The sequence below is a fragment of the Jaculus jaculus genome, chromosome 4 (genome assembly GCF_020740685.1).
Source record: "Jaculus jaculus isolate mJacJac1 chromosome 4, mJacJac1.mat.Y.cur, whole genome shotgun sequence".
Taxonomy (NCBI): domain Eukaryota; kingdom Metazoa; phylum Chordata; class Mammalia; order Rodentia; family Dipodidae; genus Jaculus; species Jaculus jaculus.
Window position 1 is genome coordinate 95910190 of NC_059105.1, and position 26631 is coordinate 95936820.

Here is a 26631-nt window from a genome sequence, read left to right on the forward strand (position 1 = left end):
GCACCACTTTCTGACCCAGATGTGCTAGACTTTAAACATATTGGTCGTGAAACTGACAGAACTCTTCCTCATTCCCTGGTTCTCTCTTAAACACTGCCAACACTGGGGAAGGTCAAAAGCAAGAGTCATGACATTGCTTTTGTTGTACATACCTTACATTTGATACTTGGTTAGTGAAGATTTGGGAATTTCTAAGATTTGCTTAAAAGAGTGTTTCCCACACTCTTAGTCTGAGTCAGAACCACATAGAGTATTTGTACTAATAGACTGCTGGACCTCACCCTCAGAGTTTATAAGTCAGTGTGTCCAAAGACTCCAAAGCAGCATTTTTTTTTTTCCTTCATGGGGTTGATGTGGGTGGATTTGGATTATATCTAGAGCTACTGCTCAAAGAAGTATGCTGTGCATTTTCTGCAAACATGAAAAATAGTTGGAGATAGAGATTCATTTTAATATACAATTTATTTTCCTGATGATATTATGGCCATGTTATACCTCTAATCACTAAAAGTAAGCAATATTAGAATTGAAAGGCCTCATGAATATAACTGAGATTATTTAATTTATTTTTCCTATTTATGACCTAAAACATATAGTTGGAAACCTGGCTCTACATTTACAATATAGTTACTATACAAATGTACTGAGAAGTCAGAAATTTTAAGCTTATTATAAAATTATTTTCAAAGAGCTACCCTTATGACTTTTGTACAAAATTCTTCCTTGTTTTGGGTAAGCATCTACATTTTGTAATCATATAAACAATTTCAGAGGGATTATATGACTACAGAAGCTCGCATTAACACGCAGCTGTTCAAATCCTACTCTGTCATCTACCCACTCTCTTCTGTCAGATGCTTCTACTTGTGATGCCCTCAGGACTAACTAAAATAGAAAGTAGCAGATCCAGCAGGCCCACAAGACAGAGTGTGGTTGGAACTCAGGCACCTGGGTTCTGGGCTCCTGTTTCCATTCATGAACTTGAACAAAACTTGAAAATTTGTTAACCTCTCTGTCTCTCAGATTCATCAACATTAGTGAATTTAATGAAAGCTTATCAACTGCCTTCGTAGAATTCTGTGAATATTGCATTTGATAATGTATTTGTATTTAGTCTATTTATTTGTACCAACCTTATTACATAAGATATCAGAAGAGATCTGGGTACATTGAAAATGGCATACAAGTTTCTAGAGTGTTAAGAAATTTAAGGTCTGATGAATTGTCAGTGTGTGATTATGACTTATGTGACTTCAGTCTCTGAATTGAATAAGAACACAGATTGTTAATATTTAAGCCTCTTACTGCATGTTATGAAAAAAAAACAATGAATATGAAATTACCTAGCCAGAAATGTAATCTACTCGTTGGAGCTAGTAGAGTGACGGAGAAAATATTACATATGGTTCCCTATTCTGAAATCAGAACACAGTTCCATTACAAGGGAGGAACAACAGATGCAGCTGTTTCCCCAAAGGGGGAGAAACTTTGATTCAACCTTTCTCTTACTGACTTCCCGTCCCTCTTCCCTTCAAATGCTTTCCAAAATATTTTGAAATATCTGTCCTCTGAAATTCATATTTACTCATATTCTCATGCAATTTTTGTATTCACTTAATGCAATATAAATGTTCAGCATTTCTCCAAAGGATGTTAACCATTCTTACTTGCTCAGAAGAAGATTTATACACTGTTTCTGGAGCCAGAATGTTCAGTTCTTCATTAGTTTTGTTCATTTTCACGGAATTCAATAGAACTGCAGGGGACTGAAGCCAAAAGCTACCTTAAGACAACACAGAGTCCCCAGGCCCTTATTTCACAGATAAGGAAGGAACACCCAAAGTACTAGCTGAAAGTACCCACCTAATTTGTAACAAAGTTTGGACTAGATCCAAGATACCCATCTCTCCTGTAACAGGTGCCTCCTCTTCAGGACACTGACTCCCTCTGGACCCTGCACCTTTTTCTGGGAAACCAAGGAACATGCTAGAGACAAATTGAAGACTATCATTGTAAAACAGACAGTACATTAAAAAAAAAACATAGAAAATATTTAGATGGGCACAAAGAGCATATACTGGAATCCTGATGATTTGTATTCCACGCTGACCAGGGGCATGTGGCTTTTCCTCTATGAACTCTAGTTTTTTGGTATTTTGTTTGTTTTCTGTGAGGAATCAAGTAAAGAAGAAAGAGCTCATGCCTTGAAGGATTGTTGGTATGACAATACTTGTACAGCTCTGCTCAGAAAGCATAGGTAAATATTGGTCTTCTATGGGCTAGAGACATGGCTTAGCAGGCAAGGCACTTGCCTGAGATGCCCAAGGACTCAGGTTTGATTTTCCAGTACCTACCTAAGCTAGGTGAACATGATGGCCCTTTCATCTGGAGTTCGTTTCCAGTAACTGGAGGTCCTGGAATGCCCATTCTCTTTCTGTATCTCTCTCTCTGTCCCTCTCTCCAATAAATAAATAAATAAAATATTTAAAATATATATATTGGTCTTCTCTGGTCCTCATTTCTCACTGCCCCAACCTTTCTCAAGCTAGGGCACTTCTCTCATCCACTGACCCTATGGAATGAAACTCAGATTTTTCTATATCATTAGTGACTTTGCTGATTTTCTCTAACCATTTTTTCTTACTCTTTCATACTGCCTGATCTGAGTGAGCTCTTTTCCTCTTTCTCTGTCTTCTGTCATAATCTTGTTTACCAGCAATTGTACTCAGTATGGGTTGTTTGAGTTGAGACCACGGGTGATCCTAGTGGCGTCCTCTCCTCCTGCTTGTCCTGTTGTGTTCTTTGGAGTCCCTATCTATCCCAATCCCAATCTATCTCTGCTTTCAGAAACTCAGAGCCCTTACCCGGGCAATTGAAAAAATGGCAATAACATATTCCAAACATGAGTAATAAAAGTTCCAACAGTGTGAGTGTAAAGATTCAAAGTTTTTATTTAAGTTTTTGCTTCATTCATTGTATGTTTACCTGTGGACACAGCAACATATGTAACACTTTTTGAGTTCCACTTTGACCCTCCACCAGTGTTGAAATGCCAAATTTGAAAGAACAAGTAGGCATAAAGGATACTCATGAGATAGCCAGAGAATCGTTCACTTGAAAATTTCTCCATTATTTTGCAACTTTGCTAAGTCGCCAACAGCATTGCAAGATTTGGCTTGTGAACACCTGGAAAATGTGAGACTTGAATATTTCATGTTGACACTCTGACTTCACTTCCCCTGGGGTTGAAGGAGGGAGGCTAAACTGCATATGTTAAATCTATCCCTGAAAGGTAAAACAGCATGTGCTGGACAGGGCTTCCTTGTGACATCCTAATCTTTCTATATTCACTTCTTATGTTTACACCCAAAATGAGTTTATTTAGCTATACATTATTTCTACAAAGACCTGTGTAGGGTCAGCTTTAGCCCTAGGTAAAGGAAACAGATGTATATGAGATATGATTTAAAGAAAGTTCATAAGCCCCTTACAGAAAATGCTTTTGCTAATAGCCTTACTAAAATTCCCATATTAGTCATTTCCTTAGAATGAAGCAATGAGAAAAAACTGATAAAACAAGATATCTAAAACTTGTAGCACATAAAGTCTCTTTTACTTACTGATTAAATTAGATAAACAGACACTTTGAAGAACTAGAGAGCAATGGTTGTGGTGGGAAATTGGAGGGGGAAAAAGACACTGAGCATGTCAAAGAACATATACTTAAACAGTTGTCAGAACTGGGAAAAAGCCACATCTGTAGGGACACTATTTATGATCTTAAAGTGACTATTAAGGAAAGATTTCCAACTTACTTCTAAGACACCCATATATCCACTCATATATCTTTCTGACCTTTTGCCCATCTATCTAGGATCCACCAATTCACTCACTTACGATGTGTTAATATTGAATATCTTTACACAAGATACTAAAATATATACTAAGGGCTCAGAGAGCTAAGTATTCTGACAAATTATACAAATAAATTTTAAAAAGCTTTAAAAAATCTACACATCTACAAATGAAGAAGTGGTGATAATATCTATGTTCTACAGGTAAAAATAGACAATATCAGAAGATGAGCTCTCTTATCTAGCTCCAGTATGCATTTATATTATCTCTTTTTATAGCTCTCAAGAAACATTGGGATTAGAGCTAATCTATGAGAAATATCACAAAAACTCTTAGAATAACATCTACTCAAATGTTCAGCCATTTAGCAGATAAATACAAGACTTTGGATAAAATTGTCTTGTCACAGTCATTGTGTTATTCCTAGGATTTCAGCATAAGCAACACCTCCAGCTGAGACTAAGACAGTAAGCACATACGGTGGTGAATCCTGTTCAGATTCAAAATTGGTGATAAAATCATTACCATTTCTATGCACATATACAAATATCATGTTTATTCTATAATTGTGTATAGTCAAATAGAAATTTAAAACATATATTAAAAATTAGTGAGATACTGGTGAAGTTATTACTGGCATTTTCATTGTGACTAGACATAGGCATTGCATACTTCTCACACTTGTGAAGCAGAATGGTGATAACAGATTATATGGAGGCCAGTGAAAATTTGTGAACAGGACAGATTTTGTGAGGATATAGGGAAGGATTCTAGGAGACTGTCACATCTAGCTTGATACCTCCCACTCCACAAACATACCTGAATTGCCAAGAGCCAGGACCGCAAATAACCAAGATAGGGCCAGAGTCAGCAGGGAAGGGGCCAGTAGATAATGAACGGGGATATTAAGGTGCCTATTAAAGCTTTCTAAAGGGGGAAAAAAAAAAAAAAAGCAGAATTTTCAAGGCATCACTAGCAAAAAGTTGAAGTATTAACATTTTTTGCTAAAGTAGCAAAAATGGCAAACTTGCTGGTTTCACTAAGTACATGTGATTGCCTTTCTTTGTGGCCTGGGGAGGTGGTAAGACTTCACTGAGCAGTGGTGGGTGGAACATAGGGACTCCTCAGAAGTGGTACATCAGCCAATTACTTGGACTTCAGAAGGAGCGGTTTATTTTTCTGGCGGTGAGAAATCGGCATATTTGGAGCTGGCACCCGAGAACTTAGCCCTGTTTCCTGGGCGAGCTGGGAACCCAGATGGGAGAAAAGCTGTCTTATTTCGTGAAGTGGGAGGCTGCCTTTGGAACCCCGGGTACTTGATTGAAATTTCAGACATCTGATTTTGTCAGAGTTCGGATACCTTTCCTTTGAATTGCCCTGCCTTAATAGCCACTTTAACCCACTGCCAATCTTTCCTGCAAACATATCTCCCCACGATTAGGAAAATTAATGAACAAGCCCAAGCTAATATAATTAAACCCCCAAACACTACTGATTTCTGCATCGAGAAAAAGCCAATTCCCTGCATTTCTCTTGACAACACAACAGTCCTGCCATCTCTGAACTGTTTAATTATTGAAATGAACTGTAACCATACACCGGATGGGGGCAGGGGTCAGGAGCGGGCATGGCCGGCAGAGCAGACTGCCAGCGCCTCAGGGCTGCGGTGCAAACCCACACGCGTTCCCAGGCCTCCGGCCTCCCATAGCTAGGTAGGCCAACAGCAGGGCTCATGTGCTGTGTTCCAGCGGCCCACAGCGCTCACTTGCTTGTTTTAAGAAAAGCTAAAATCTGCTGGGGTGACCACCACGACATCACAATTCCCATGCCCTGGCGCATTCCTTCTTTCAAATCCCAGGCTTTTTTCTGTCGCCTCCCTACGTGCAGTCCAGGATGTAGACAAAATGAAGTCCAAGTGACCTGTGTGGGGGTGGAATTTTTTTTTTTTTTTTTTTTTTTTTTTAGAAACAAACAGAAAATTAAGTGAAAAAAGAATCCTGATCCTGTTCTCACTTTTTTTTTTTTTCTTTTGGAGGGGGTGAGTATGTTTATTTTCTCAGAGACACTTTCTGGCAGTAACCAGGGAATTCAGTTGTATGATTTTTTTAAAAATAAATATTCAGTATTAGCCCTTACTTAGCTTTATTGCCTAACACCCACATGTACTCCAAACTTATGACAGATTCTTTTGTAAGTGAACATGTGGAATTTTCTGATTTTTACTTATGTTTTTTTATTACTGACAACTTTAAAATGCCAACATTTAAAAAGGTGGAAATGTTTTTCACAAATCTTAATATTTAGACAATTAGTAAATATGATAGGGACATATTTAAAGAGATTGCTAGAAATTCTAATATCAGACAAATCGGAATAAAAATGTAATTTTCCAACATGTTTGCCAAGTTATTTAATAGTCATAAAAAGTCATAAAATTAGATGCAATCAATGTTTTTTTAAAGATAAATAGCTTAGGTGTTCTGAAATACAAATGTAATATTTTAAAGAAAACAGTTACTTTAAAATGTATATTTTAGTTTTTGTAGTAGGGATAGCTAGCCTGAAGCAAACTCATGATTTTTTTGTTGTTGTTGTTATTTTTGTTTATTTATTTGAGAGAGACAGAGAGGGACTGAAAGAGGCAGATAGAGAGAGGGAAAGAGAATGGGCGCACCAGGGCCTCCAGCCACTGCAAACGAACTCCAGACGCATGCGCCCCCTTGTGCATCTGGCTAACATGGGTCCTGGGGAGTCGAGCCTCGAACCATGGTCATTAGGCTTCACAGGCAAGCGCTTAACCACTAAGCCATCTCTCCAGCCCCCAAACTCATGATTTTGACAGAAATTCTGTTTCTTTTTGTTGATCTTCCTGTCACTACTCTCATTTCTGCTTACACCCCACACCTAGTACCAATGGTACCTGCTCTTCCTCTCATTCAATATCCTTATTTTCACAATGTCATGTTGTTTTATTAAAACTTATTCTAAGCCAAGTGTGGTGGTGCACACCTTTAATCCCAGCACTTGGGATGCAGAGGTAGGAGGATCACCATGAATTTGAGGCCACCCTGAGACTACATAGTGAATTTCAGGTCAGCCTGAGCTAGAGTAAAACCCTACCTCAAAAAACAAAACAAACAAACAAAACAAAAACAACAACAACAAAAAAAAACTAATTCTAGAGGCTGCAGACATGGCTTAGCAGTTAAGGCGCTTACCTGCGAAGCCTAACAATGGGAGTTTAGTCCCCCAGTACCCATATAAAGCCAGATACACAAAATGACACATGCATATGGACTTTGTTTGCAGTGGCTAGAGGCCCTGGCATGTCTATTCTCTCTATCTTCTCTCTATCTTTCTATGCTTGCAAATAAGTAAATAAAAATATTTTTTTAAAAGATGTATTCTAAAGCTAAGCATGACAGAATCTTTGAGGAGCCTGACAATCTTGATGATGGAACATGAGCATGTAGTATCTTTGTAGGCTAGGAAAGGAATGACAGTATCAGCTACTAATGCATCTGTGTGCCATTTATAGTCAATTTGAAACACCTTTGAGAACAAAAGAGAAGCAATCAATGAATGCAGTAAGATCAATAGTCTAAGCCCAAAACTATCATAAATATGATGGGGCCCACACTTACTCATCTAAATAATTCATGGTAAAGAAATCTGCCTTCTTTTTAACCACATATCTTCCCATCTCCACTTACTCCCTAACCCATCACCATGATCTCCTAGATCCACACTCCAAGCATGCCAGGTTTCCTCTCAACCTTTGCCATCACCATATATTTCCAGCTTCTCCAGATTTGTTAGGAGCAGGTGAGACTCTAGTGACTTCTGTCCAGCTTCTAAGAGAGAGAATGTTCTCATTCTTTAAGCCCTCTGTGCTGACCCAGCTCCCATGGAGCCAAGAATCTGCATTAGAGGAGAGCTTCCTATAATACCAGAATGATTCTGTAGGTCAAACTACAGTGACAAGTGAGAAGGCAACCTGCCTCTGTTATAAGCTGACTTAGTATAATGGGAATGTAGTATCCTGAAAACCCTATTAAGACATTACAGCATGTAGAACAAAAACCTGGTATAGTCATGATAAGTTCAGTTCTAACTGTCTGTTTCAAGACACAAAAACAATAAAGATGATCTGTAGGAATTCTTTTAGTTAAATATTGTGAAAATATGAGTGACAGACAATGGCTTCCAAATGTCACTATATGAAATATTTTCAATATCCTGGGGCTCTGATGGAAAGTAAAACTTGGAGTCTATCCCTCAGTGAGCTCCTTGGCTGCCCAAATATCACCCTATATAGAAACCCAGCTAATGGCATGGATCTAAAGGGTTAATGCAGTAAAAGCCACAGTTAAAGGCATTATTATTCTCATTTTCCAGACACCATAGGTAATATCATAAGCACATATTTCACTTCGTCTGACTGCCTAAAATTCCTCCCATATCATGAACATGGTGCAAACTTACCTAAAAGGGGGAAAGTGATGTACTTGTTTATATAAAAAGGATGCATGTTGTTTATCCCAGGGAAATATTTTGATTTTGGCATAGGCTTCAAATTAAGAGGTAAAACCAGTCTCCCATGAAATAACAGTGGTAAGTAAAATCTAAACTCAAGAAGAAATGATGCTTCCCTTTATGGTCCAGCCTTGGCAAAGGAACTTTGAAATGTAGCTCAGCCACCTCAGGGATGTGTAGAAACAAGCATAGGGAATACAGATAGAACTGCTTGTTCACAAAGTATCTAAATTTTTCAGACAAGGTGAGTTTTCCTCTTCAGTGGTCTGATTTAACATTCCAACACGGGAAGAAGTCCAGCATCTGTAAACTGTACTTAATCTATTCTTTAAATAGCATTACAGCCTTTTTCATTTCTTTCCACACTGTATTTTGTTTGTTTCTGTCTCTGAGGCTTTAACGCAAGACCACGACTTGCTCTGGGAGGTCTGTGGATTACAGGAAATAATGACCTGTATATATTTAGTTGTTCAAAGGAAATTAGAGCCTGATTTTTTATTATTCCCCACTGTCCCACGTTCTCTGGTGTAATAACTTGCCCTGTTCTCTAATTTACTTTTACATCATCGGAAATGTATACCATTTAGCCCAGATTCTCCCATGACCAATCAGGACCTGCAGCTGAGCAAGGTTAACAAAACCTTTCAGGGAATGGCAAACCTTCTTAAGGCAGGCACAGAGGAAGCTGCAGAAGAGCTGGTCTTTCCCAAAAGTATGTGCACTAGAGAAAGCTATATACTACTTTCTTCCCTGGTGCCCAGTGACCACTGTGGGTCTTGCTCTTGAGCCTGACAGCTATCATTTACAGGGCTGGTATCAACTTAGGACCACCTTCAATGGCAAAGTTTCTATACAGTTTCCTTGTGGTTAGGCTTTTAATTTTTATTCTTTCCTTTCCAGAAACACCGCCTCTTTCTGCTTCTCCATCACTTTTATCTCTCATTACCCAATTGGAATACTTTCTCAAACATTAAAATTCATCCTCTTATAATTTCTTCTTTCATGGGGAAATATAGTTGTTTTGGATATCTTTAAAAGATTATGATTAGACATGTAGATCATGGTTTTATAGGAATTTTCTAGTCTCCTAGCACATATTATCTGCGTTAGCTAGAATATTGGGGAGAAGAAAGGGCACAATGGGAAGTGTTCCCTTATTATAGTCAAGAATAACAATAAGTTGCAACTCACACTATTTTCTGTTGTTACAACCCTATATATGGTGTATATTTTCTTTTGAGATGAAAGTAATACTTGAAAGATGGGTAAAGTGACTTATGTTTGAAATGGTGTATTTTTCAAGACTTTTTATTGAGTTTTGTGGATTCTTCAAAATGTAATGTAACAGCTTAAGCTCTGGGCTCTTCAATAGCAAGATCAAAAAGAAACAAATTAAAAGAAGTATATGATAAGCACTTTTAAAATTATTTTTATAAGAGAAAATGAGAGAGAGAGAAGGAAGGTGAGACAGAGGAGAGAGAATTGGCTCACCAGGGAGTCTAGCCATTGCAATCAAACTCCAGGCACATGTACCACCTTGTGCACAAATGTGACCTTGCTCATTTGTGTCACCTTGTACATTTGACTTATGGAGAGTTGAACATGGGTCCTCAGGCTTAGCAGGCAAGTGCCTTAACTGCTAAGCCATCTCTCTAGCCCTATAATCAGCAGTATTGTTAATAATTACAACTTCTGAAATTCACTCAAAGCGCTCATGTTTTAAGAGCTCAATGAATTAGAGCTTTATAAACTTCTCATCTCCCTTAGACATTCATTTTCAATCTGGGCAGTTTCTTGCCTTATTATTAAATGTCTCTGTTCCAAAACAAACTCAAGTCACTCATACTCATTTTATTTAATTTCCCTCAGTCCTACATAAGATTAACTTTTGGCTTTGTTTTTCCTCTCCTTGCACACTCTGAAACTGAAGCAATCCCTCATTTTTTGTAATTATGATGTCTTAAAAATAACACTATTTCTTTTTACTGTTTTCTCAAACTTAGTACTTCTGTTGGTTCCTTGCATCTTTCTCCATCTTAAATAATTCCTGACTCTCTAAAATAATAGTGTTTGGTCTGGTTTGAGATAACTTTTGAAAGTTGTTACTTTATAATAACTTTGATGATTTTATTACTGGAGTTTAGGCAGTTTCTCTTACCAAATTGCCCCCTCCAATTCTGGGTAACATGATCTTTGTTAGGTCTGTCTTCACAGGTAGCAGAAATCCCTTTGACACAGTCTAGATTATAGCCTTCCAAGGACCTTAGAGCTACATGGAAAGATTGGGATAGGATGTTTCTACTTCAGTGTACGTGTAACTCAGCTAATAGTTATTCTTTCCACAGACTGCCCAGGTGGTTGACTATGGAGCCAGAGTGGGGGAGGAGATGGGAAATTGTGTGGAGAACAGGGAAAGAAATGCTAATGTTTTCTCTGCAGTGACAAAAATCTTCAATTGCCAAACTCCAATTGGAAAGAAAATGCATTCCATTTGATTCCATTCATTCCAAAATGAGTCCATGGGGAATCATGAAAAATATTATGGCAGGATAGACAGATCCTATATGGTACTATTTCTCTTAAGATACAAATTCTGATTTTCTTCTTTCTTTTTCTTCTCAAAGCTGCTAGTTGCCTCAAATATTATTTTATATAGCAACTTTATTGTGCTATATAATCATGTGCCATCAAATATTAATGTTTGATACATACGATTCAATGATTTTTAATATATTCAAAGAGATTTGCAACACAATAATCAATTCCATAACTTGTTCATCAGCTCCAAACAGTTTTCCCCATAGCACCTACTAGTTTATATTCGATGACTATAGATGAACCTATTCTATAAGTACATAATATATGATTTTTTGCTAGTGACTCTTTTTAAGAATATTACCTTAGTGTGTTGTGCTTGCATGTCTCTGTGTATGATACATGTCTATATGTGTATGTACTCATATGCGTGTGCCTGCCATGGTGCATGTTGAAGTCAGAGAACAATGTCAGGTGTTGGCCCTTCTCCTTCTCCTTGCTTGGAGGCAGGGTGTCTTGCTGCTTATCACTGCATACATCAGACTTGCTGGCCCACAAGTTTCTGGGATTCTGCTGCCTTTGCCTCCCATCTTGCTGTCACAGACTGGAGTTGCAGATGCTATCCTCTGTGTCTATCTTCACTTGTGTCAAATACATCATTCATTTTAGGTAATAATATTTCATGACTTGACCATGGCCCATTTTAACTATGCATTCACTAATGAATGTATATTTGTTCTCTTTATGTCTTTTTGATCATTATTATTTAAAAAATTTTTTTTTTAATTTATGTATTTGAGAGTGACAGACACAGAGTGAAAGACAGATAGAGGAAGAGAGAGAGAATGGGCGCGCCAGGGCTTCCAGCCTCTGCAAATGAACTCCAGACGCGTGTGCCCCCTTGTGCATCTGGCTAACGTGGGACCTGGGGAACCGAGCCTCGAACCAGGGTCCTTAGGCTTCACAGGCAAGCACTTAACCGCTAAGCCATCTCTCCAGCCCTTGATCATCATTATTAATGTGATTATCTACTGTGAATATTTATGTCAATGTTTTATGTGGATATGTGTTTGCATTTCTCTTATGTACATACTAAAGGGTAGAATTTCATAGTCATCTGGACACTTTGGTTCACCCGATAAAGTTTTCCAAAGTGGTTACATCACTTTACATTCCCACAAAGTACCATATGAGAGCTTCAATGTTTCCACTTCCTTATTCACACATACATTGTTTGTATTACTTATTCTAATCCTATATGGTACAATATAAAATAGTACATTTGATTTTCATTTTCTTGATAGATATTGATATACCATTTCCTGTGCTTATTTTGGTATTTACATCATCTTTGGAGGTGTCTTCATAGCTTTTGTCAAATTTTATGGGGTAATTTGCTTTTTTATTATGGAGTTGAAAGAGTTCTTTCTATAATTTAGGCATAAGTCCCTTATCAAGGATCTGAGCAAACATTTTTCATTCATCTTCTGTATTGACTTTCAATCTGAAGTTAAAATTTGCTATTTTTGATAATGCTTTATTTATTTATTATGTGTTTGTAACTTGTGCTGCTAGTGTCAACTCAGAGAAGACTAGGCTTAAGTAAAGGTAACAAAGATGCACTTTTCTGTCTTTTAGGACTTATGTTTAGATTTCTGGCTCATTTTGAGTTAATGCTTTTTTATATGATAGAGACTGAGTCCAAGTCTTCTGCATTGCATTTGTGTTTTCACTTTTTCTGTGTTGAAAAGACTATTCTTTTACCATTAAATTCCATTGGCACCCTTATTGAAAATCAATTGCATGTAAATACAAAAGTTTATTTTGGGAGTCTCCATCTGCCTATATCTGTCCTCATGCCAGTCTTGATTACTATAGTTTCAGAGTAACTTTTAAAGGGGAACTGTGAATACCTCAACATTTTGTCAAGATTTTTTTGAGATGGGGTTTCACTATAAGCTATCCAAGGCCTAAGCAATCCTTCTGCCTCAATTTTCTGAGTAGCTTAGATTATATACTGCACTAAGATGTCCAGTTTCAGAATTATTTTGACTTTACTGTGTCTCCTGAATTTGTATATTAGTTTTGGACCAGTTTATTATATTCTGGAAAGAAAGTTGTATTCAGTATGTGTTACATTACATTTGTAGATGAATTTAGGAAACATTGCAAACCTAACAATAGGAAATCATCTGATCCACGAATATCAAACTATCTTATTTATTTATTTTATTTAAATTATCCAGTCTTACAGTTTCAAGACTGCATATATATATATATATGTCAGTAGTAGGGTATTTGTCCAACATAAGAAAAGCCCCAGGGTTTTTATCCTAGCACACTGAAAACATACATACACTGACACACACACATATCTGAGTATTTTATTATTTCTCATGCTATTATATCCATAATTTCATTATTTTAGTTTTAGACTAATCATTGTTAATATATAAGTATAACTGGTTTTCCTATAATGATTTTATATCTCAAATCCTGAATTTATTTATTTTCTTCAAGTGGATCCTCTGTGCAAGTACAGATGCTTGTATTTTTGTCCTAGTAAGTATCTTCTGTATTCCTACTTGTTTTCCATACATGTTGTAAATAATTGTCTAATAAACATCTTTTCATGTTCTTAATTTTTGATGGAAAAGATTAAGCCTTTCATCATTAATTATAATATTGGTTTGGAGGTTTCATAGATGTCTTTTACCAAATTGACAGAATTCCCTTCATTTCTTATTTAATATATTGTCTTTTTTTTCCCCTACTGCAAGATGTTGGAATTTATCAAATGCATTTTCTGCATTCATTAACATGATCGTGTCTTCTTTTTCCCTCATTGACATCACATATTCTGAAGATTTCACATATTGAACTAGTATACCTTGAAAAGATCTAACTTGGCCATGGGTATAATCCATCTTATATATAAGTCTATAGGTTTTGTTAGTATTTTGCTGAGGATTTTTGCATCTGTATAATGCAATATGTTTTTTCATCCTTTTTTATTTATAATGCTTTTTATTAGATATGGACATATTTAGTATGTAAACAACAAATATTGGTACCATCCTTTCCCTCCTCCCTTCCCCTTTACTGAAGAGGCCTTCCTTGTTGGGGATGCATGTCAACCCCATGGGAATTGTGGGTCATGCATTATGCAGGGGAGGCAATGTCTCTGTGCAAAAGTCCCAACTCATGTCTCGAACAATCTTTCCGCCCCCTCTTCCGCAATATTCCTTAAGCCATGCTAGGAGCATTTCAAGTCTACTTCAGTTATGGGCACTTAGGAGCCTCTGGATCTCTGGTTTGGTAGGTGTTGAGTGTCCTCAGTGTCTATTTCCATCACTCTTGTGTTGCTATCAGATTCACTAATATAATAGTACTCTTCCTCATTTCCCCAATTCCTCTGTGGTTTCAGCTGGAGCCAGGGTAGAGTGGACTGGATCATTTTTCTCCACAGGTCCAGTTCCTATCTGAAAAAGAGAAGCAGATTCTCCAATGGAGAGTGCAGTCAGCACCAGTTAAATGGGATAGCCATTATTAATTTAGAGAGAATTAAAAGGGTGTTGACCCTCTTATAGTCTAAAGTTAGTGGGAGCTTCACAAGAGAAAGCAGAATCATTATCTGGATAAGCTTCTGACTTGTTTCCCAGTTTTAGATATGGTTTCCTTTCCACTGAGCAGATCTGTTAGCCAATCCAAGAGCAATTGGTTACCTAATATGGCTGTGTGTTATTATTGTATTGTATGTGCATCACATCAGGTTGTTTGCTTCTGAGTTGCTTAGACTTTGAGTTGCTTGGACAGATGTTAGCCACTTTCCTCCAGTAGTCCATATAGCATCTTCTAGCACTAGATTGGCTAACAGTTTGGGGACTGGCTCTGCACTGGATTCCGGCCAGGTCTCTCCATGGTCTGTGCTGACAGTTGTTGGTGTCTTCGGCAGTAGGGTCTTAACATTAACCTCTGGTGGGTAATCAAGTGCTCTGATAGAAGTGTGTCTTGTTTGTTTTGGGAGATCTAGGAGGTCTCCCTGATCAACAGCTCATTGTGAATGTAGATTACATCCTGGTATAGGGAAATACACGCCAGCACCAAGGGAAAAGCCAGAAAAGAAAGACAAACAGGATAAATTTGAGGTTAAGTTTCATCTCACCCTCTCCAGGGCCTTTTGGTTTACATGCTCCCCCTAAGGTCCTCTTGAGTGATCTATCTTTCAGTCTGATTTCCAAGATACAGAATTCTATGGTAGCAGTTCAATTTGGGTCCAGTTTTGTGCCCCCCCCTCACCTTTTCCCTTCCTCTAAGCCCTACTCTTCCTATTGTCCAAGCCCCAAGATGTGATTCAGTTATGCCAGCAACTCAGGCTGTTTCAGGTTAGGAATTGCATATGAGTGACATCATGTGACACTTGTCTTTTGGTGATTGTGTGAGTTCACTTACAATGATCTGTTCCGAGTTCAACCACTTTTCTGTAAGTTTTAATGTGTCATATTTTTCTTATTGTTGAATAAAAGTCCATGTTGTAGATATACCGCATCTTGGTTGTCCATTCATTCAATGATGGGCATCTGGGTTGATTCCAGTTTTTAGCTATTATGAATTGATGAGCATTAAACATGGTTTACCAAATATCTCTGAAGTGAGATGTGGAGCTTTTATGGTAAATGCCCAGTAAGGGAATAACATGGTCTGTTGGTAACTCTATATTCACCCTTTTTAGGAGTCCCCATATTAATTTCCATAGTAGTTGTGCCAGCTTACAATCCCACCAACAATAAGTGAGTGCTCTTATTTCTCCACAGCCTGGCCAACATTTTTCTTTTTTGATTTTTAATATTTGATATCCTTATTGGGGTAAGGTAGAATCTCATAGGTATTTTAATTTGCATTTTCCTAATGGTTAGGGATGTTGAATATTTTCTTAAGTGTGTGTTAGGCATTTGTCATTCTTCCCCTGAGAACCCTATTTAGTTTTTACCCCAGTTATATGGAGTGGGTTGATTTTTTTTTTTTTTTTTTTTTTTAGTATTTTATGTTCTTTGTAGATTCTAGATATTAGGCTTCTGTCAGTCATACAGCTGGAAAATACTTTCTCCCATTCAGTGGGTAGTATATTGGCTCTGCTTTTGGTATGTTTGTCTGTGCAAAAACTTTTCAGCTTCATAAGATCCCATTGGTTGAGTGCTTGTTTAATTTCCTGGGCTACTGGTGTTTTAATTAGGAAGTCTTTTCCTGGTTCTATCTTGTGGACAGTGCCTTCTTTTTTTTTTTTTCTTCCAGAAGTTGAAGACTTTCAGGTCTTATATTGAAGTCTTTAATCCATTTGGACTTGATTTTTGTGTATGCAGAAATGAGTGGGTCTAATTTCATTTTCTAAATATGCTCACCCAATTTGTCCAACACCATTTGTTGAAGATGCTTTCCTTTCTCCAGTCTACATTATTGGCACCTTTGTCAAAGATCAAGCTGTAGTTACTCGAACTAAGGTCTGGTGCTAGAATTCTGTTCCATTGGCCTATGTTTCTGTTTTTATTCCAGTACCATGCTGTTTTTGTTACTATAGCTTTGAAGTACAGCTTTAGATTGGGTATGGATATGTTTCACTATCTAAGTCCTTCTGACATTTCACATGAATTTTGAGATCTTTTTGTTTAATCTCTGTGAAGAATGATGCTGGTATTTTTATTGGTATTGCATTAAATCTGTGTATTGCTTTTGGTAGAATTGCCATTTCCTCAATATTAATTCTACAAATCCAGGAGCATGGCAGGTCTTTCCATCTTCTCACGTCCTCCTCTATTTCTTTCTTGAGTGTTTTTTTTTTGTTGTTGTTGTTGTTGTTTACATTATATAGGACTTTCACATCCTTGATTAGTGTTATTCCATGGTATTTAATTTTTTGTTGCTATTGAAAATGGGACAGCCTCACATATTTCTATCTTTGTATATTTGTCCTTTGCATATAGAAAGCTACTGTTTTTTGTGCATTGATTTTTGTATCCTGCTCATTTGCTGAAGAAATTTATGCTCTTTGGAAGTTTTAAGATGGAGGCTTTAAGTCAGTTATCTATAGGATCATGTCATCTGCAAATAGGGCTAATTTTACTTCTTTCTTTCAAATTTGAATCCCTTTTATTTATTTCTCCTGTTTTATTGCTTGGGCTAGTACTAGAGCAAAGAGCAATGGTGAGAGTGGACACCCCTGCCTCATTCCTGATCACAGTGGGAACTCCTTGAGTTTTCCCCCATTAACTATTATTTAGGCTTTGGGAGATTTATATATAGCCTTTATTGTATTACAATATAAACCCTCCATTCCTATTCTTTGCAGTGTTTTGATCATGAAGTGGTGTTATTTTGTTCAAGGCCTTCTCTGCATCAATTGAGATCATGTGGTTCTTATGGTTCAGTTTGATGTGGTGGTTTCCATGGACTAATTTCCAAATGATAAACCATCCCTGCATTCCAGGGATGAAGCCTACTTGATCAAAGTGGATGCTTTTCATGTGTTGTTGAATTCAGTTTGCAAGGATTTTGTTCAGGACCTTTACATCTAAGTTCATTAGGGATATATGCCTATAATATTCTTTCCTTATTGCATGTCTGTCTGGTTTTGGTAATAGAGTGATACTAGATTCATAAAAGGAGTCAGGGATGATTCCCTGGTCTCCAATTATGTGGAACAGTTTGAGAAAAATCAGCTTCAGTTCTTCTGTGAAGGTTTGATAGAATTCAGCTGAGATGCCATCCAGTCCTAGACTTTTCTTTCGGGGAAGGTTCTTGATTACCTTTTCAATGTCCATGGGTGCTACAGGTTTGTTTAGGATAATAATCTGCTGTAATTTTAGTTTTGGTAGGTCGTATATATCTAAGAATCCATCCATTTCTTCAAGATTATTTAATTTTGTGGAGTAGAGATTGTGGAAATATGCCCTGATGATTCTTCCAATTTCATTGAAGTCTGTTCTCACCTCTCCTTTTTCATTTCTGATTTTGTTAATTGGAGACTTTTCTCTCTGTCTCTCTTTCTCTTATTTTTCTTCATCAGTTTGGCCAGGGGTTTGGCAATCCTATTTTTGTCAAAGAACCAGCTCTTCATTTCATGGATTAAAAAAAAAAATGTTTTCTTAATTTCCAATTTATTAATTTCTTCTCTAATATTATTTAAAAAATACTTTCTTTTTACTTATTTGAGAGAGAGAGAGAGAGGGAAAGAGGCAGAAAGATGAAGAGAGAATGAATGAAAGTGCCAGGGCTTCCACTGCAAATGATCTCCAAACACGAACTTCCGGTTAAGATGGCAGCGTAGGTACCACGCCAAAGCAGCCTGGGGGTAAAAAAGACCAAAAAAAAACTCAGCAAAATACACACTTTTACTAAAAAGTGAGGTGTATAGGAAATTGAAGCAGCAGCGGAGAAGTAGGAGAGATCCAGAGCATCCAGAGCCCGCACAGGCCAGCAAAAGCAGCCCCGGGGGCTCCGCCACCCGCAGCGGCAGCAGGGTGCACCAGAAAGCCACCAGCCTCGGCTTCAGCTGCAGGAAAAGCCAAGTGCGGGAGCTTCCCCTAACACTGGCGCTCTGCACAACTCAGGAAACGTGAAGGGAGAACGGCAGTGAGCAGCGGAGGAGCAGAACACGAGGTAGAAGAACACATGGAACAGCAAGAGAACCAGAGCAGCTGCAGCTCCCTCCCCTCCCCCACCGCCTGAGCCCAGCTCCAGCAAACAGAGCAGCAGTCCGGGACCTGGCCACACCAACTTGGGCCCACAGTGGGACCCAAGCAGGAGCAGAGTTCGGCAGCAACATCAGCAGCTCCAGAACCGGTACCAGCAACCCCAGCAGCAGCAGACCCAGGAGCAGCAACAACAGCAGACCCAGCAGCAGCAGCTTCAGCAACAGCAGTGGCTCCATAGGTGGCAGCTACAGCAGCAGCAGCAGCAGCAGAGGCAGCACCAGCAGTGGGCCCAGCAGCAGCAGCTTGAGCTGCTGACAGACCCAGCAGAGGCAGCTTTCGTGGCAGCAGTTCCAGCAATGGGGGTGCTGATCTGCAGGGCCACAGTTGCCAGGCTCGGTTTGCCCCACAGGAAAAGCCAGTGCCCAGCTCCAGAAATCAGAACAGCAGCCTGACGACCCAGGCAGCAACTTGACTGAGACCAAACTCATCCAAGGTAACTGGGTTTGCACCAGGGAAGGGTCTCACTTGGTCACAAGCTGACTGGGATCCCTCAACAGACCAGAAATCTTAACCACTATGTTGATAGAGGATCTGGTTGTTATAATAACTACTCTGGCATACATACTTGGGCTGTTTTTGACTGAATGGGTACAGTGTTTAGTTAACGTTTAGAATCTACCTGTGTTTTATTCCACTCAGCCACTTGAATACTCCCATAGCAGGGAAACTCAACCCCTAGGAGCACCTTTGTAGATACTGTCAGAGTCTTAAGAGCCACATCTAACACCTTAAGCTCCTACCCTGAAAATATATAACATCAAATCAATCGATACAGCTAAGAATACCCAGCTAGCTAGAAAATCCAAGCATTAACTTAATCCAAGATGCAAAAATATATACATTATGATCTCCAAACACATGGGTCTCCTTATGCATCTGGCTTATGTGTGTCCTGGAGAATCAAACTGGGTTCCTTTGGCTTTACAGGCAAATGCCTTAACTGCTAAGCCATCTCTCCAGCCCTTCTGCCCAAATCTTGATGTCTCCAGGAGTTGGTGGAGTTCTTGATGTGTCTCCTGTAAATTTCTACCTTTAAAGCATTTTGATCTGACATGAAGCAGGAAGTTACTTCAATTTTTCTGACTTTATGAAGGCATGCTTTATGGCCTAATATATGGTCCATTTTTGAAAAGGTTCCATGGGCTGCCAAGAAACATGTGTACTCTGTAGAATTGGGGTGGAAAGTTCTGTAGATATCCATTAGGTCTAGTTGATCTATGATGTTGTTGAGCTCTATTTCCCTGTTACTTTCCTGCTTGGATGATTTTTCTGTTGATGAGAGTGGAGTATTGAAGTGTCTGACTATGATGGTGCTGGTGTCTATTTCCATTTTATTGTCCAGTAGATTTTGTTTATAAACTGTGGCACCCCTGTGTTTGGGATATATATATATATATATATATATATATATATATATATGTGTGTGTGTGTGTGTGTGTGTGTGTGTGTGTGTGTGTGTGTGTGTGTATGTATGTATGTATATATATATATATATATATATATATATATATATATATATATATACACACATACATAATTATGGTGTGCTCATGGTGGATTATTCCCTTGATGAATAAGAAGTAGACTTATTTGTCCTTTTTGATTACTTTTGGTTTGAAGTCTATTTTATCAGATATTAATATAGCAACACCCACTTGTTTTTTATTTCCATTTGCTTGGAATATCATTTTCCAACCTTTCACTCTGAGAAGGTGTCTATCTATCGTGGTTATGTGGGTTTCTTGGAGACAGCACATTGAAGCGTCCATGTTAGGTTTTTTGGGGGGATGTTGAGGTAGGCGCTCACTCCTCTAGACCAGGCTGACTTGGAACTCACTATGTATTCTCCTACCTCAGCATCTCAAATACTGGGATTAAAGGTATGTGTCACCATGCCCAAAAGGATCCAGTTTTTTTGATCCATCCTGATAATATGTGTTTTGATGGGTGAGTTAAGGCCATTAATATTTAAGATTATTGCTGTCAGGTTTGTATTAATTCCTGACATGATGAGGAGTTTTATGGGGTTTGGTGCTTTCTTGTGTTATATACTGTTTTGAGTCTGGTCTATTTTAATTATTGTGATCTTCTTCTTGTTTAATCTTAAAATTAATTGATTGACTGTTCTGTGGAGTATTCCCTCAAGTATTCTCTGTGGCTTTGGCTTTGTGTTCATATAATCATAAAGTTCATTTATTTTTCATAGAAAGTTTTTCTTTCATCATCTATTTTGAAGTATAGTTTTGCTAGGTAGTGTAGCTTGCATTGGAAGCCATAGTTTTACATACTTTGAAGTATTTCATTACAGGTCCTTCTGGTTTTCAGGGTTTCCATTTAAAAATCTGATGTAATTCTGATGGAATTGCCTTTGTATATTGTGATTTATTTCTCTCTTGCTGTTTTTAACACTCTCTCTTTGTTTTTATTTTTTTTTTATTTTTAAGACTTTTTATTGACATCCCCAAATAAACGTAATATACCATGATCATAACCTCCTACAACTCTCCCTTTTTTCACCTCCCAAATCCCCCTCCACTGAATTATTTCTTCTTTTCAACAAGTCTCTATTCTATTTTATTCTCAATTTTTATTAACATTTTTCATGATTATAAAAAAAATACCAAGATAATACCCCCCCACTTCCCCTTTGAAATTCCATTCTCCATCATATCCCCTCCCCATCTCAATCATTCTACTTACATATAAACAACACCATGCTATTAAGTACCCTCCTCCCTTCCTTTCTCTTCCCTTTATATCTCCTTTATAACTTACTGGCCTCTGCTACCAAGATTTTTCCTTCTCATTCTGAAGCCCAATCATCTCTGGCTAGGATCAAAATATGAGGGAGAACATGTGGCACTTGGTTTTCAGGGCCTGGGTTACCTCTGAAAATTTCATAGCTTCATTTTTCTTTACCACTGAGTAGAACTCCATTGTATAAATGTGCCATATCTTCATTATCCACTCATCAGTTGAGGGACATCTAGTCTGGTTCCACTTCACAGCTATTATAAATTGAGCAGCAATGAACATGGTTGAGCATGTACTTCTAAGGAAATGAGATGAGTCCTTAGGATATATGCCAAGGAGTGCTATAGCTGGATTATATGGTAGATGAATCTTTAGCTGTTTTAGGAACCTCCACACTGATTTCCACAATGGCTGGACCAGATTGCATTCCCACCAACAATGTAGAAGGGTTCCTCTTTTTCCACATCCCTGCCAACATTTATGATCATTTGTTTTCATGATGGTAGCCAATCTGACAGGAGTGAGATGGAATCTCAATGTAGTTTTAATCTGAATTTCCCTGATGACTAGTGATGTAGAAAAAATTTTTAGATGCTTATATGCCATTCATATTTCTTCCTTTGAGAATGCTCTATTTAGCTCCATAGCCCATTATTTGATTGGCTTGATTCCTTATTATTTAACTTTTTGAGCCTTTGTATATCCTTGATATTAATCTTCTATCAGATATACAGCTCACGAAGATTTTTTCCCATTTTGAAGGTTGCAACTTTGCTTTTTTCACCATGTCTTTTGCAGTGCAAAGTCTTTGTAATTTCATGAGGTCCCAGTGATTAACCTGAGAAATTGAGATTGTATTCAGAAAGTGTTTGCCAAGACCAATATGTTGAAGGGTTTCCCCTACTTTTTCCTCTAGCAGTTTCAGACTTTCAGGTCTGTTAAAGTCTTTGATCCATTTGGAGTTAATTCTTGTGCATGGAGAGAGAGAATAATCTATTTTCATCCTTCTACAGATAAATATCCAGTTTTCCCAGCACCATTTGGTGAAGAGGCTGTCTTTTCTCCAATGAATATTTTTGACATTTTTATCGAATATCAGGTGGCTATACCTACCTGGATTTACATCTGGGTCCTCTATTCTGTTCCATTGATCTACATGTCTGCTTTTATGCCAGTACAATCCTGTCTTTGTTATTATGGTTCTGAAGTATAGGTTAAAATCAGGCATGATGATACCACCAGCCTTATTTTTGATGATCAGTATTATTTTAGTTATTTGAGATTTTTTGTGATTCCAAATGAATTTTTGGATTTTTTTTTCTATTTCTATGAAGAATGCCTTTGGAATTTTGATGGGGTTGGCATTAAATGTGTAGATTGCTTTTGGTAAGATTGCCATTTTCACAATATTTATTCTTCCAATCCAGGAACCAGGGATGTTTTTCCACTTCACAGTGTCTTCTGTAATTTCTCACTTGAGTGTTTTAAAGTTCTCATTGTAGAGATTCTTTACTTCCTTAGTTAGGTTTATTTCAAGGTACTTGATTTATTTATTTTTTGATGCAATTGTGAATGGGAGTGATTCTCTGATTTCATCCTCTGTGTGTTTGTTGTTAGCATATATGAAGGATACTGATTTCTGTGTATTTGTTTTTTTATCCTGCTACATGGCTGTAGGTTTTTATCAGCTCTAACAGTTTGCTAGTAGAGTCTTTAGGGTCCTTTATCTATAGAATCATGTCATCTGCAAATAATGACAACTTGATCTCTTCCTTTCCAATTTGTATGCCTTTTCTGTGTGTCCCTTGCCTTATTGCTATGACTAAGACTTCCAAAACTATATTAAATAAAAGTGGAGACAGTGGACACCCTTATCCTGTTCCTGATATTAGTGGAAAAGCTTCCAATTTTTCCCCAGTTAATAATATGTTGGCTGTAGGCTTGTCATAAATAGCTTTTATTATATTGAGATATGTTCTTTCTATTCCCAGTCTGTAGGACTTTTATCATGAAGGGATGTTGGATTTTGTCAAATAGTTTCTCTGCATCTAATGAGATAATCATGTGATTTTTTTTCCTGCAATCCATTCATATAATGTATTACATTTATAGATTTGTGTATATTGAACCATCTCTGCATCTCTGAGTTAAAGCCTACTTGGTCAGGGTGAATGATCTTTCTGATATATTCTTGTATTCTGTTTGCCAATATTTTGTTGAGAATTTTTGCATCTATATTCATGAGGGAGATGGGTCTGTAATTTTCTTTTTTTGTTGTCTTTTTGCCTGGTTTTGGTATCAGGGTGATGCTGGCTTCATAGAAGGAGTTTGGTAGAATTCCATCTTTTTCTATTTCATGAAGAAGCTTATGAAGCAATGGTGTTAGCTCTTCCTGAAAGGTCTGGTAAAATTCAGCAGTAAATTCATCTGGGCCTGGGTGTTTTTTTAGTTTGGAGATTCTTGATAACTGCTCAGATCTCCATGCTTGCTATAGGTCTATTTAAGTGATTAATCTCATCTTGATTTAATTTAGGTAGGTCATAGAAATCTAGGAAATCATCCATTTCTTTCAGATTTTCATACTTTGTGGAGTATATGCTTTTATAGTATATCTCTATGATTTTTTGAATTTCTCTGGAATCTGTTGTGATGTTACCTTGTTCATCTCTGATTTTATTGTGTCTCTTCTCTCTTTCTTTTGGTCAGATTTGCTAAGGGTTTATCAATCTTGTTTATCCTTTCACAGAACCAACTCTTTGTTTCGTTAATTCTTTGGATTGTTTTTTTCTGTTTCTATTTCATTAATTTCTGCCCTAATTTTTATTATTTCTTCCCATCTACTGATTTTTGGTTTGCCTTGTTCTTCTTTTCCCAAGGCTTTAAAGTGAAGCATTAGGTCGTTTACTTGCAACCTTTCTAATATCTTAATATAGGCACTTAAAGCTATAAATTTACCTCTTAGAACTGCCTTTATTTTGTCCTAGAGATTTTGGTATGTTGTGTTCTCATTATAGTTTGACTCTATAAATTTTTGATTTCCTTCTTGATTTCTTCATTGACCCATTCATCATTTAGTAGTGTATTGTTTACTTTCCATAATTTTGTGTATGCTCTATAGCCTTTCTTGCTATTGATTTGTAGTTTGATTCCATTGTGATCAGATAGTATGCAAGGAATAATTTCAATTTTCCTAATTTTTTTAAGATTTTCTTTGTGTCCTAGTATATGGTCTATTTTAGAGAATGTTCCATGTGCTGCTGAAAAGAATGGATATTCTGCAGAATTTGGATGAAACGTCCTGTAGATATCTGTTAGGTCCATTCCTTCTGTGACCTCATTTTTTTCAGATGCCTCTCTATTTTTTCCCAGGATGACCTGTCAATTGGTGATAGTGGGGTGTTGAAGACACCCACTACCACTGTGTTTGGTGTTATGTGTGACCTTAGTTCTAATAGTGTTTGTTTGATGAATTTGGGGACCCCCATGTTAAGTGTATATATGTTTAGGATTGTAATTTCCTCCAGTTGGAGTGTGCCCTTAATCAATATAAAGTGACCTTCCTTATCTTGCTTGACTAATGTTGGACTGAAGTCAACCTTGTCAGATATTAGGATAGCAACCTTTGCTTGTTTTCTAGGCCCATTTGCTTGAAACACCGTTTTCCAACCTTTCACCATAAGATAGTGTCCATCCTTTGTAGAAAGGTGAGTTTATTGGAGACAACAAATATATGTGTGTGTGTATACATACATACATATATATATATATATATATATATATATATATATATATATATGTATATATATATATATAAAGTAGGTTGTATATATGAAAATTGTTTGTACTCCATAACTACCATTATGATTGAAACAACTAGTTAAGATGCCAAAGTCTATATGATGAACCAAATAAACTCCTTCCTTCCTTTTTCGAAACTGACATCATTATCTCCCTGTCACCAGTTGTCAACACTTCATTCATCTTCTACTTTCTTCCCTTCCTCTATTTTAAAGTGTTTCTTAAACATTTTATTTCCCATTTGTTCCTTCTTACCTCAAACTCTTAGAGCTTTAAAACATCCCTTGGTCAGCATTTTTCCATCTTTGCTCTCACTATTGCTTTTTCCCAGTGAACCCTTATTGAACTTGCCAGGCTCAACACTGGCCCCTTAAAACCATTCCCTCCAATCCATGTCAACATCCCGGTAAGGCATGGTTACTATCTCCATTTTGTAGGTGGGGAGAATGTCATCTTCCCAAGATCACTCAGCTAATTCATCTTAGCCTTAGCAAATAGATTAATTCTTCTGAGCATGAAATCCATACTGCCTCTTTTCTGTCAGGTTGCTGCCAAAGTAGTTTTGTTATAGTGAAATTTTGATTATAACACTTAGCTCAATGGGTCCTTATTGGCTGTAAAATAAAGCCTAAACTCTTAGCCTAAAGACTCAAAGTAAGCTATAATTGGGCTTAAATCTGCCTTTCCAGATTCTCTACTCACTGATCCTTCTCACACCCACTCCACTCCAATCAAAACATATAAATTTCCATTTTTAAGTGTGTCTTGTACATCCCTCTGAGGATGCCATTGCCCAGGACCATGCCTTCTCCAAGAACACTGAACACAGTTCTCTGGACCTCAAATGTATGGGAAATTCCTTCTGCTACACACTCACAGTAGCTTGTGTACTGGAAGCTTACAACTTGTAGCCTTTCTACTTCATGTAGGAAAAACACCAGAGTGACATGAGATTAAAGGGATTTCAAAGCAGAGTTTGAGGAAAAAACTGAGAACTTGGGAAATACACTGAAGTTTTAACTACATGGACAAGTAAAGAAAAACCCAAGAGCAAAAAGGAGGAACAAGATAATGGAGAGTAAAAGTACATTGCACTGAGGAAGAAAGCAGCTTGTTTCATTTTTCCCACTCATTAGAACATATAAATTATTAGGTGAAGTGAAGGATAGCAACAGATAAGAATTTTGGCAGTACCAGAATTTTGGCTTCCTTATGAAATCACTGACTTGGCATATGTTATATGTCTTTTCTGGACGTTAGTTTTATTCAGATTTTGTGTATGTGTGTGTCTGAAACTGCCTATCCAAACTTGAAGAGATTCCTAAGAATTAGAAGGGTGGGAAGAAGCCAGGAGTATCTGTGTTCCATGAAATTAATTACTTGGACAGATTCATGTCAATGTGCA